General features: G+C 33.6%; 1 protein-coding gene across 1 annotated transcript in view; it reads right to left on the bottom strand.

Annotated features, from left to right (window-relative positions):
* Positions 1 to 13,815, bottom strand: part of LOC148085325 (adhesion G protein-coupled receptor D2) — a 97,219-nt gene that overhangs the window by 61,785 nt on the left and 21,619 nt on the right. The gene's annotated exons all lie outside the window — the stretch shown is intronic.

The raw sequence follows: 13,815 nt of genomic DNA, 5'->3' as shown, positions 1-13,815 counted from the left end.
TAATACCCTTTATTCTTTATGTATTTATTTCTGGCTTTTCCATAAACACACACACATATATACAGACATTTTTATAATATATACTTTAAATAAATATATATTATAATCTGTCAGTCAATGTCTATGTCATTCATATTTACATTTTATTTAAAGCCGTTTTAATGGAATCACAAAAGAATAACCAAGTGATGAAATACATTTTAGTATTTTTTTTATTTGTTTATTATATATATATATATATATATATATATATATATATATATATACAAGCGACCTTGAGTTTCTTGAAAGGTGCTTTGAAATCAAAAAAATCAAGCAATTATATATATAAAATAAACTAATGGAATCAATGTCAGAATATAAGTGGAAAAAGCGATATATATTTAAAAGAATATTTATAAATCAAATGCACATGTATTTTATCAGATTCTAATGCCAGACATTAATAATAGTTTATAATAACAATGAACAGTTAATATAGTAATAATATATATATATTTTTATAGTTAATGCATTTCATTTAAATCAATATGAAAATTAAATTAAATTATAAAAGAATATTAACATCACTTTTCTGGTTATTGCCAAATAGTTGTTTTTTGTCACATAATAAAAAGTAACATTTTTCAAGAAAATTATTTTTGTAAATAAAAAAAAATTCTAGTTTGAAGATAAAAACCTTTAAATATGACCAAAATAAATGAAGTAATATCCGGGCTCTGGCTTTAGTCGACTTATAAAAAGGTTGGTTAATCAATACCTAGATCATTAATGTGGCCTTGTGTGTGTGTGTGTCGCTGGTTCTAAGACGTGTGTGTGTGTGTGTGTGTGTGTGTGTGTGTGTGTGTGTGTGTGTGTGTGCCGCAGCGGCGTGAGATCAGGATGCATCCATCATGATAAACTGGCAGACTCAGAGACTGTCACATGCAATCACACTTCACTACGGTCGGCGACACTACGGAGTGAAAATGAATGGTAGTTCATCGTCATGAAGACTTCATATATCTTTGTTCTTTTCACGCTTTTTCTCTCACTTTTGCCCGGAGAACACACTTGTCTCTCTCGACACCTTTCTGCTGAGCGTCACCTGTGTCTCTGACACGGTCTGATAATCATGGTGTGGATTTTTAGTATTTTGTATATAATTATCTTACATTTTTATCTTTACTCATAAAGAGTTTCATACTTTTAAATCCCAAAGAAACATTTTTTACTTAAAATATGATTTAGTAAATCTATACAACTGTTACATAATTAAACCTACATATAGAGTGTATTCAATTAAGAAAAGTGCTTGAATAACTTGTGTATCCCAACAATTGTTTAAGGTTGTTTAAAATAAAAAAATATATATAAATACATTTAAAAATATAAATAAATAAAAGATTTAAATAATTCCTTTTTTAAAATACATATTTTTCATAAGGGGGGGGGGCAGAATTTTAAATAGTGAGCATTGTGAGGGAAAAACATAATATAATAATATAAATCTAGTCATAAAAGCAAGATAAATATGATAACAAATATTATTGGACTGTATTTGATATAATTTTGCTTAATTTAAAATCTCTCTTAAAAGTACTTCATTATTTAATTTGAATTAAATGTCAAAAAGACACATTACAAAGTATGTGTCCAAGAAAAAAAGAAAAAGTATATATATATATAATGAAAATAAATAATAATAATTAATAAGTAATTAAATGTGTCGCTTATGCCAAAAAAATGTTATTATTCCACTATAATATATATATATATATATATATATATATATATATATATATATATAAATAAAGACACACAAACCAGCTAAAATACATACTTTTTTAAACACTATAAAGAAGATAAATAAATAAAAGAAAGTAATAATACATCATGAAGCCAAAACTATTTATAAACATCCAGCATCAAAGATAATGAAGAATCATCATTAAACATTATTTTTAAGAGTTAAAAAGATTATGTGTGAAAAAACTCAACAACAAACCCACAAAGCATCACAAAAAAAGAAAATGGTTAAATCAAATAACACGTAGAAAAAAAACTAAAATATATCTAAACTACTCACAGCATTAATGACTCGGGTCAAGTGACCAACGAAAACAACAAACCAAATTATTTTACTTGTTTAGGGGCAATAAATACTAAAAAAGTTAGTAAATAGTACATTTCAGAGACTAGTAATGAGCAATATTGATAAATTCAAAATAAAAGTTTTCTCAATGAACTCACTCTAGGGACAGTTTAAGGCCCAGTTCATATATAAATTAAAGTTGTGTAAATTATTTTATTATTCATCAAAAGCTACAATCATTTCTATGAAGGTTGTTTGTTATGTTTGTGTTCATTTCATCCACTAGACTTTTAAATGATGTCGTCGTTAATGCGGTAAATGACAAAAACCTATTCATCTACATCGAGCTAAGCCATAATTCAAAGTGACACGTGTTAAACGTGATAATCATCAAATTTGTAACCACTTGAAAGTCAAAAAACGATCCTGCGACGACGCCGGCGCCGCAGCTGCCGCCGCTCTCACGGCTCGCCTTTTAAATCGAGTAATGACTTGAAAATGACACTGTGCTGCGAGGAAACAATCCTGAGGAGATGAGGCTATAAAGGTCTCGTGGTCCCGCCCTCTTTTTCTCTCCCTCTCTCCCTCTCTCTCTCTCTCTCTCTGCTCTGGCTCTTGTTCTCTGAGCCGTTTGATTGGCACATGCTTTCACTTAATGAGGGATAATTACAAAGGAAAACAAGTGGGAGACCACATCTGCTCAGTGTAAAGACAAGTCCAGGCCCGGGCGCAATCTGTCAAACAGGGCTTTTCACGATGTGTGTGTGTGTGTGTGTGTGTCGGTGGCCTCCTGGTCCAACACAAACCCCCTCGAAAACACCCGCCGCCCTCCACCCTCGTCCCGACAAGAAGCAGATTAATAGGAATCAGCATGTGGCTGTAAACACTGGAGGAGAGTACATCTGTGTGCGTAAGGAAGTGACCCGGCGACCGTCGCAGGACGAGTCGGGGAAGAACCCAGGGGGGGGGTCTGTTGGGGTTTTTTCGACGAGGACAATCGACATCCCACAATCGACGCCCTGCTGGCCGGAGCTGTTGTTCTGTCTGCTCTCACGGCGATGGCGGTGGAATAGAACCGGAGGCTCCAGCTCTGGCATTTCCACACGGCAGTAAATCATCTCCTGGTGCAGCTCACGTGGTGCTGGAGAGCTCCGGACCACGACTCGTCCATGTGTTTACATGCTATTGTGCTCATTACCATGGTAGCGTCGACGCACACACACACACACACGCACACACACACACACACACGTGAGCTTTTTCAATCATCTCTGTTTTAGATAAACAGAGACAAGGTTTAAACAATTTCATACGTTTTTGTTCAAAATTAAAAAAAAAAATAGGATTTGTGTTTGGAAATGTAATGATGTGTTAAAGTTTATTCAAACATTATTTAGTGAATTAATTGATTGTGAATTGAAAGATGATAATGAGTCAAGTGGGATTTAATAATAGTAAATATCATTTTAAAGTGGTGGTTCACCCAAAATTCACTTGTTTTCTACTCATGTCGACTAAGGGTTGGGATTATTTTCAGAGTAATCTGTTCCTTTTTAGATTTATAGAAAAAGTTTGTTCATTTTAATGTAACAACTGGAGCTCAGTTGTCTTCATCTTCGTCCAAAAACACACTTAAAAACATCCAAATACCTCCATACTGCTCATCTGTAACGTCCTTCTTGTATTGAATTGTTCAGAAAAACTAAAATAAGTCTATATTTTAGGATGATTTTGTAGCAGTGGTTCAAAGAATAACAAGCGATACAAACAGGAAGTACTCCTACTACTATAAATATATAAATATGGCGGGCGCTTCCACTGCTCTAGAAGCACTTGTGATATTTTTCTGAAGTACTTCCTGTTTGTATCGCTTGTTATTTTGTTAAACCTCTGCTAAAAACGATCTTAAAATAAAGACTTTTTAAACGTTTTTCCTCATGTCGAGGCTTCAATACTAAATGTACATTACAGACGAGCAGTATGGAGACATTTAGATGTTTTTAAGTGTGTTTTTGGATGAAGATGAAGACTAAGACAACGGAGCTCCAGTCACTACATTAAAATTAACAAACATTTTTGTCTATAACTGTAAAAAGAAACAGATTACTCCGAAAATAATCCCTTAAATCGAGGGAGGGTGAGTAGAAAATGAGTGAAATTCGGTTGAACTAACCCTTAAGTCTTTTAATACTATTTCTAATAAACTATAATTGAAATGAAAGCAGAATATTTTGATCGGTCAAACACAACACGTTCAGATGTAAATACTCTGATACTTGACAGCCCTTTAACCTCCCGACATCGCCCCCCCGCTCGCCCCCCTGCCACCCACCAGAAGAAGAACAACACGGTGATGCTTTCTTGCCCTGCACTGACCCAGTTCTCGCTAATTACCCGCAAAGTATAGATCAAAGTCGGGGGGCTGGGGGGTTCTACTCGGCTGCCGTAGCGACACAAGATCACAGAATTGACGTCTATTTTCCAAAAAAAACGAAAGCCTCACCGCAGACGGTGTCGCTGGGAGTGTGTGAAAGTATAAACAAACTTTATTAAACCAGGTGGGATTACAAGAATGCTTATTAAGCAGACTAGGACTAAGAGCGTGTCGGCTCGCAACCGTGTCAGCTTTAGGTTCAAATCCCACAATTGTAAAGCAAATAGTGAGACTTGGTTGATTGTGGAAAAATACTTCTGCAGCAGGACTGCAGACACGAGGAAACTCACTCGAACACGCATCAAGTCGAGGCTTTTTCAGGACGATATCATTACAGATCTGAGATTCTTATTTAAAATCTTACCTTAAATAAAAGAGGAAAACAATTTTTTAAAATGCTTCTTGCATCAGAATACTTGCTAGTAACTTTGTTTGCATATGTTAAAATGTAAACGTTGTCACCATGTTTTTTTAAATTAATTAATTTTAATTTTTTCTTTAATTTAAACTGTGACTTCACCACAAAATACACCCAGACAACCTGTCTTAGGGATGTAGGAAAATATCCATACTCGTTGCGATATTTAACTGAATCGATATTTAAAAGCACTGTATGAATTTACTTTTGCAATACTTTTCCAAATATCTTTTATATGTATTAACCCTTTAGTTATCTCAGGGTCAAGGTGACCCGAAGGCCCAGAAATAAGATGTGATATCCCTTGTGTTGCCTTTTGTTTGTTCGAGCTTAGCCGACACATATGTATTTATAGAAGTCAGGCCTTCGGGTCATCTTGAACCAGAGACAACACAAGGGATACCTCAAAAGAATTTGTTTTCAGGCCTTTGGGTCACTTTGACCCAGAGGCAACACAAGGGATACCTCAAAAACATTGGTTTTCAGGCCTTCAGGTCACTTTGACCCAGAGGCAACACAAGGGATACCACAAACATATATTTTTTTCAGGCCTCCAGGTCACCTTCACCTAGAGTGAATACAAAGGATACCTCAAACACATTTGTTTTCAGGCATCCGGGTCACCTTGACCAAGAGACAAAACAAGGGATACCACAAACAAATCTGTTTTCATTCCATCGGGTCATCTTGACACAGAGACAACACATGGGATACCACAAACGAATCTGTTTTCATGCCATCGGGTCATCTTGACCCAGAGAGAACACAAGGGATACATCAAACAGGTTTGTTTTCAGGCATCCGGGTCACCTTGACCCAGAGACAACACAAGGGATACCTCAAACAAATCTGTTTTCAATGCCATCGGGTCACCTTGACCCAGAGACAACACAAGGAATACCTCGAACACATTTGTTTTCAGGCATCCGGGTTAACATGACCCTGAGATAAGACAATAAATAACATACCTTAAGATAATATCAAGAATGTGTCGCTTTTACTAACTCATTAAACACCTTCATTTACACTTTATTTAAAAAAAAATGGTGCCATATTGTGTTGTTTCTGGCAGCGTTGACCTCACAATAACCCAAAACAAAAATCACCACAGCGACACAGAAGTGTGACCAAGAAGCCCCCCCTCTCGGCCTCATGCATATCCATGCGGTTCGACTTAGACCCGGAGCGTGGCCTGGACGAAGATGGAAAGATAGCGTCGGAACACGAGGTGAGGCCGATGGTTTGCTTTCTTATGACACAGGCTATTACCAGAGCGAGCTGGCAGGTGATTCTAAGGCAAATAAATGCGAACACGGGGTCTTCAGGGTGGCAGGAATTCTCGCCGTCACCTCTTTTGACAGGAAGCCTATTATTCCCAACCTCTCCATTTTCACAGGCTGAACCTGGAAAACCCTCCAAAATAAAATATATTCTATACATGCGACCTTTTCTTTTGAAAAATATGTATTTACAACTTTTTTTAAATGTTGGATCAAAAGCTTTGTGGCGTCTCTTAATAATAAAGCATAAGAACAAACATTGATAAAAGCAAATGAAAAAAAAACAACAAGTTAAGACAAAATACACTATAAATATATTGCTAATAAAAGCCGCACTACATGCTCATTACGAGTGCCATCTCCGAGCGGCGAAGTGGGAGTCAGCGCTGACCTTGGAATCCTGTTTGAATATTGTTATAATGCCGGCGCTGGTAATTGAAGAGGCAACACAAACAGTGGACGCTTTTTTTTTTTTTTCAAAGGGAAAGTTATTTTTCCCAGGCAATGAGAATGCAAACAATCATGTCGTGCATTTATTTGTTTGTTGTTTTTTTTTGTTGCAAAAACCCACCTCGTAATTATATCCGAGACACTAATTAAAAACGGGGATTTATAAATAAATCTCCATGATTTTTTTTACCTATTAGCTGCAAAGTTTTCATCATCCAAAGAGTTTGTTTCCATAAATGAATTAATTGGGTTTGTTTTCTGGTATATCTGAAGAATATTTTTTCATGTGTTTGTATTACATTTGGAAAATCAATTTGATGAGATGTCTTTGTCTCACGGCTGGACTGGGAACGCTTCTGGGAAGAACTGGACTTACTTTAGAACAAGCTTCAACTGTAATCAAACAAGTTTCAAAGATAATCAAATGATTTTCAACTATAATTCAACATTTTTCAACTGTAATCAAACCATTTTAATTGTAATCAAACAATTTTCAACTATAATCAAACTATTTTCACCTTTAATCAAATCATTTTCAACTATAATCAAACCATTTTCAACTAGAATCAAACATTTTTTAACTATAATCAAATTATTTTCAACTATAATTCAACATCTTTCAACTACAATCAAACAATTTTTCACTATAATCAAATACTTTTCAACTAGAATTAAACAATTTACAACTATAATAAAACATTCTTTAACTATAATCAAACAATTTTCAACTATAATTGAACATTTTTCAACAATAATCAAACAATTTTTCACTATAATCAAATAATTTTCAACTAGAATTAAACAATTTACAACTATAATCAAACAATTTTCAACTATAATTGAACATTTTTCAACAATAATCAAACAATATTTTCACTATAATCAAACAATATTTTTACTATAATCAAACAATTTTTCACTATAATCAAACAATTTACAACTATAATCAAACAATTTCCATGAAAGCATGACAAGGACAACTAATAGTTCAATACAATTAGATTTTAATAAATAGTAAGTATATACACAATGATATATATACTTGTGGATATATTTATTCAGCAATTGTTAATCATTAATAATTGAACAGCTACCATGACATCACACTGATGGAAGGTCTGACCATGAATAGATCTGAAAGTAAGAACCACAATTTTAAAATTGATCCTGAAAGAAACTGGCAGTCAGTGAAGAATTTCAAGGATCGGATAAATGTGAGTTCTTCTACTAGAGCAGCTCAGAATTCTGGCTGAAGAGTTTTGTATGAACCCGGGCGAGAAAACTCCTTGTTTAGAAACTTAAATAAAACATTACAATAGTCCAGACGAGAAGACACAAACACATGGATTATAAACTCCAGATCGTGTTGTGGCATCATTTTACTAAATTTAGAGATTTTTCTCAGTAGGAAGAAGTTTCTGGTTTTCTGCAGTGTTGTACTAGAGACAATAGTTGCAAATACAACACTTGGGTTTCTCAGGCTCAGTTTGACAGACTGACCTAAGTCACCCAAGTACTGACTCAACCCTGGAATCTTATCATCAGGAGCAATCACCAGTGTTTCAGTTTTGTCCACATTTAGCTGTAGAGTGTTTTCACTCATTGTTTGATTTCTAAACAATTGACTAAGCTTTTCAGCCTCTGGGGCTCAGTTGGATCAAATGAGCAGTAGAGCTGGATGTCATCAGCAAAAATGTGGTAAGAAACATCTGGAAATCTCTGAATGAGTTTACCCAAAAATAATAAAGGACCCATAACAGAACATTGAGGGACTCCACACAACAGATCCGTTGATTCAGACCTCATTTGATTGGCAGATACACTAAAACTGCGCCCAGAAAGGTATGACAAGAACCACTGTAACACAGACCAAGACACTCCTACCTCATCCCTCAGTCTTCTCAGCAGGATCTGGTGATCAACTGTGTCAAAGGCTGAGGACAGATCCAAGAGAACCAGGACAGTGAATTTACCAGAGTCAGCCGACATCATGATGTCACTGGATACTTTCAGTAAAGCTGTCTCCGTAGAGAGATGTTTGCAGAACCCAGACTTCAGACAGAAACTTCTCATGGATGTCGCTCTGATCCAGGAACTAAGACAGCTGCTCAGGCACCACCTTCTCTACGGTCTTGGACAAGAAAGGTAGCTTAGAAAGGGGCCTGAAATTAGCCTGGCTTTTTGAGCAAAGGCTCCACAATGACATGTTTAAATGCATTGGGAAAAAACCCTGTGGAAAGGGAGAGGTTCACCATTTTGGTAACCCAGGAGACAATTACATCAAACACTTTGATAAAGAGAGTACAAGGAAGGACGTCAGACAAGCAAGAGGAAGGTTTCATCGTGCTCACCAGCGCCGAAATATCAGCCAGAGTTACAGGCTTAAAAAAGGACCACAAGGTGGAGACAGGCAAAAGGGGAGGGGTTTTATTGACTTAATTTTGTCAGTGAAAAGACTCTCAAAAATGCATTGCTGTCAGCTTCACAGAAGACGGGCGTTATTGGAGCAGCAGGACGCGCGAGAGAATTTATCGTAACAATTGTTTTTTTTTCATTTTTTCTGTCACCAGTATCCGGATGTAATCAGATCTGGTAGTTTCCGTCATCTCATTTTCTGAATTGTTGAGTTTGAATTAACAGGTGCCCCTTGATCCAGTATTTCAACACAACGATTAGTGACACAGTGAATCCAACTGTCCACATTAAGGCAATCACTGAAGAAAAGAGGGTCAAACATAGCAGTTGATTTAATCCTCATTCACTACATTTATGACCCTCATCCCATCATTAACTATTAAACATTACCCATATATGTCCCAATATAATGTTAATTAATGTAACATTCTGATGTTTTAATAGTTAATTTAGAGAAATAATGTCAGAATTGTACATTATAAGGTAAGGTAAGGTAAAACTTTATTTACCTTACCTTACCTTATAATATTTAACGTTGAACAGTACAAAACAATCATGTTTTAATAGTTATTATAGAGAAATAATGTCAGAATTTTACATTATCTGTAATATTAAACGTTGAACAATACAAAACAATCATGTTTTAATAGTTAATGTAGAGAAATAATGTCAGAATTTTACATTATCTGTAATATTAAACGTTGAACAATACAAAACAATCATGTTTTAATAGTTAATATAGATAAATAATGTCAGAATTGTACATTATTTGTAATATTGGTTTAATGTTTAACAATATAAAACAGTTTTTAATGGCAAAATAATTCAGGTTCTGCCCAAAAACCACCCTAACAAAACCTGTATTTTACAGTCGTGATCCATTTTCACAAACTTCAATCAGCTTTGATGTAAACAAATTGCCAGATACAAGTCCTAATCTTGATGTACATTTTGTAAAAAAGCACAAATATGTTTTCTACAGACCAGCAAATCAACACTGATTGATAATAAATAAAACAGCAGCCGCAGCATCAAACATTCACCCAGCATATGATTTATTTTTGCTTTTACAAGAGCCTCAAAACTGACGCTTGACTCAAGGTGACATTAGGGGAATCTGGGTTTTTTTTCACTTACGCCGTATGTGGAAGTTTTTCTTTCCAGCCTCATTCAACCACCTTTTATTCTGCCCGACAAATATCCCTGAAACAACTCGATTTGTGAAAAACTTCATTATGTTTCTTCTGAAATATTTTTGTTACGCAAAATGAAATTGTAGGATTTCAATTTGGTAAAAGAAAAACATTTTTTGTTGCAGGTCCTCTTGAAAAAAAATTGCCATCATTTGTGGATTAAGGATGAAGTAGCTCAAGAAGAAATGAAAATTAACTTGATTTTAAGATGAATATCTTAAACCAAACGAGGATCCATGATCAAGGTCAGAACTACACTCGGATAAAAAGAAAAAAAACAACTGAATAAAACATTTTAAATGAGAAAAACCTCATATTTAACTCCCCTTATCAGCCAATATTAAAACATAAAAACATATTGTGATAAAGTGATTAGCCAAAAAACGATCTAAAGAGATGAATATTAAAGCAACGGTTAAACCATTCATAAACAACCTTATTTAATATACATTAAAAAAAACACATCTGTTTACAATTCAATATGTATTAAGATTTCAGGGTTTGTTTTTAAGCAATTCATTCCAACTATTTAAACCATGAAAATAAATGCATTCAAGTCTTTGTCATGTCTTAGAAAATAAAGATTCTTCCCATGTATTATGTTGCGATAAAGCCTCACGTCAACTTTATCAGGCGAACAAAACAAACGTCGTCGAAGCTTGTGGCATCTGAAGAAAACACCAAAGACATGGCAACCATTGAAACCACGAAAAACACTTCACACCAACTTCCATTGAACTATTCTATCAAGAATATTCAGCCCTGAGTCAAATGATTTTTCGCTGTAGAAATGTTTGTCTGCGCTTTTATGAGAGAGATGTTGTGACTCGTTCCCGTCATGAAAGACATGAATGTGATACGACTGAATAAATGAGTGAAGGAAACAAACGAGAGATTATTTATTAATATGTGCGACACACTGATGAGGAACAGTGTTGCCCTCTTCAGGCTGTGACTGATCACATGTACACTTCTTTGTAGAACAACTGCAGGGATTTATCTTAAAGATTTTCCCTCATGAATGAACACAGAATTAAGAAAAATCAACGTTTAGTGGAAGTTTTTAATAATAAAACATTTTTGATAATAATATTTGTTTATTTTTGCAACACGGACCAAATTAACGACGGCATTTTTTTCACCAGCTACAGATAAATCATAAAAAGTCAAATAAAATAAATGGCACAACCTGCAAAATACATTCATTTTCACTACTTACTTTTTTTTTCTATAAACTTGACTGAAATAGTGTCAAAATTAACTTTTTATATGACTTTATTTGAGAAAATCTGTTCTTTTATTCCACATTAAAACACATGTCAGATACAGAATCAACAAAAATGTAAGATTTTATTTTAAGAAATGCCACACGGACCGGAACCGGTGGTTCAGGACGAGTCTTTTAAAACACTCAATAAGAACAGATTAAAAAAATAGAAACAAATTGAAAGATTATTTTTTTGCTTTATAACATTTAAATGTTGTCATAAATCATATATGCAGTTAAACTAAATAATGACTATTAAAATTATGAGCTTTTATCATCGTTAAAGCCCCAAACTTAGTGATACATTTTGAGAAATATGTGTTTAAATGAAAGTATAGTATGTTTTTTTTACTTCCCAAAAAACTTTAAGAACTTAAAAAGCAACTTAAAGTATTCCTTTAAAAAACTTTGTTAGAAATAAGTCATACTTCTTATTAGTTATTATCTATATAAGGGCATGGTCCTGTAAAATAATGTTACTCGAGTCCAGTTATGTTTAACTTATGATGGAAGAACTAGGATGAGTAAAATATTTGGCACTATGATCAGTAAATCATCTTTATCTTTATGTTTTCATGCCTTTATCAAAGTTTAAATATAAGTGTGTGCTGCTTTATATATATATATATATATATATATATATATATATATATATATATATATATATATATATATATATATATGAGACACAAACTGTCTTCCCTCATATGTGACACCACCACATTATTCTTCAAATTAAAAATGTCTGTATATACTATAATCTTAAATGATAATGATGAGAAAAAAAAAATTATAATGAAGCTTGAGTCACGTCAGATTATATCCAACATGGTTTGTCACAAGAGCAGATTGACAGCTGTCAGAGTTCCCGTTAAATCTTGAACCATCCTGGCTTTTTAAAAAAAACACTCATGAGTCTATTATAGCAGTTGTTACGCCGTTTATCCAACACACACAGGCACGTGAATGACACACACACACAAAACACATTGTCACTAAAAGGCTTTCAAGGAGCGCAGACCTCTGCCAAGCAGCTCATTATGTGGTTTGAACCTAAAGCGATGGATCCTCATTATAAAGCTTGTTCTTAACGTGATGTTGGTCTTAGACGAGATGGTTCGTAGCTGTGTGACAGGGAGACTGTTACCTTGGACTGAACGCAGCACAGGTTTATCACATCACACCGATGAGTCCTTCAAAAGATGAATGGATCCACATGGTAAACCAGAGAACCACAGAAAGAAACAAGATCATCTGTTCCTTGTCCTTGGGTTTAAAGGTCACTTATTATGTTCTTTGAATTCATTTTAACCAAAGTTTTTATTATAGTTCACTGTACAGAAGCAATTATTCTCATTTTTTTAACCAATTATAATTAATGAATAATGAATTTATTAAGATAAAGATCTATATTTTGTATATTGTTGGTGATTCAATTCTAAAAAAAATTGTAATTAGACACGAAAAATTAAATACAAAAATGTAATTAAATTACACAATTGGAGGCCTAATGTGTATATATATACTGTATATATTTAAAGCATTTATATATATATATATATCTTTATATTTTATTGACAATCAGAAAATAGAATGAAAATATTAAAATGTTTGAGTTAATTCAAGCAATATAAAGGTATATATGGTCTCTTTATCATTATGTTTGTGAGTGGAATGCTAATATTACTGTATACATACAGTATATACTTAAAGCATTAATGTATTTATATATTGCTTCATATTTTATTGACATTTAGAAAATAGAAAAAGAAAAACTAAAAATATCAAAATCTTTCAGTATATTTCAGCAACATAATGTTATATATTGTCTCTTCAATATGTTTGTGAGTGGAATGCAAATATATATATATATACATACATACAGTTTATAAATAAATAACAACCTATAGCTGAACGCATTATATCGATTTTAGAACTAGTAGAACTAGACATTATTTGTATATTATTTTACTGTCATGAAAGACTTTTTTTTTTAAAACATACTTTAATTTCTAGAATTTCTGCTCAATAAATCCAAACAAAAGCAAAGTAAGAACCAAACATGGAGCAGGAAATAGGAAGTATATACATAATAGAATAATGTGTTGTGCTGTTCAGACACTTCATAGAATTGAAACCATTAATAGAAGAAAACAAACATAAAGTAGTTCAGCTGTATAATTAGAAGAGAGAGAAAAAAAGATCCCTGTGTATTAATTACTGTCAACAGTGAGAAATATAATTACATATGAGGAGATGGAAGAAACTATTTATGGCAACCATG

The sequence above is a fragment of the Callionymus lyra genome, chromosome 2 (assembly GCF_982586985.1).
Source record: "Callionymus lyra chromosome 2, fCalLyr1.hap1.1, whole genome shotgun sequence".
Lineage (NCBI taxonomy): Eukaryota > Metazoa > Chordata > Actinopteri > Syngnathiformes > Callionymidae > Callionymus > Callionymus lyra.
Note: the sequence above shows the minus strand (reverse complement) of the source record. Positions and strands in the feature narration are given on the sequence as shown.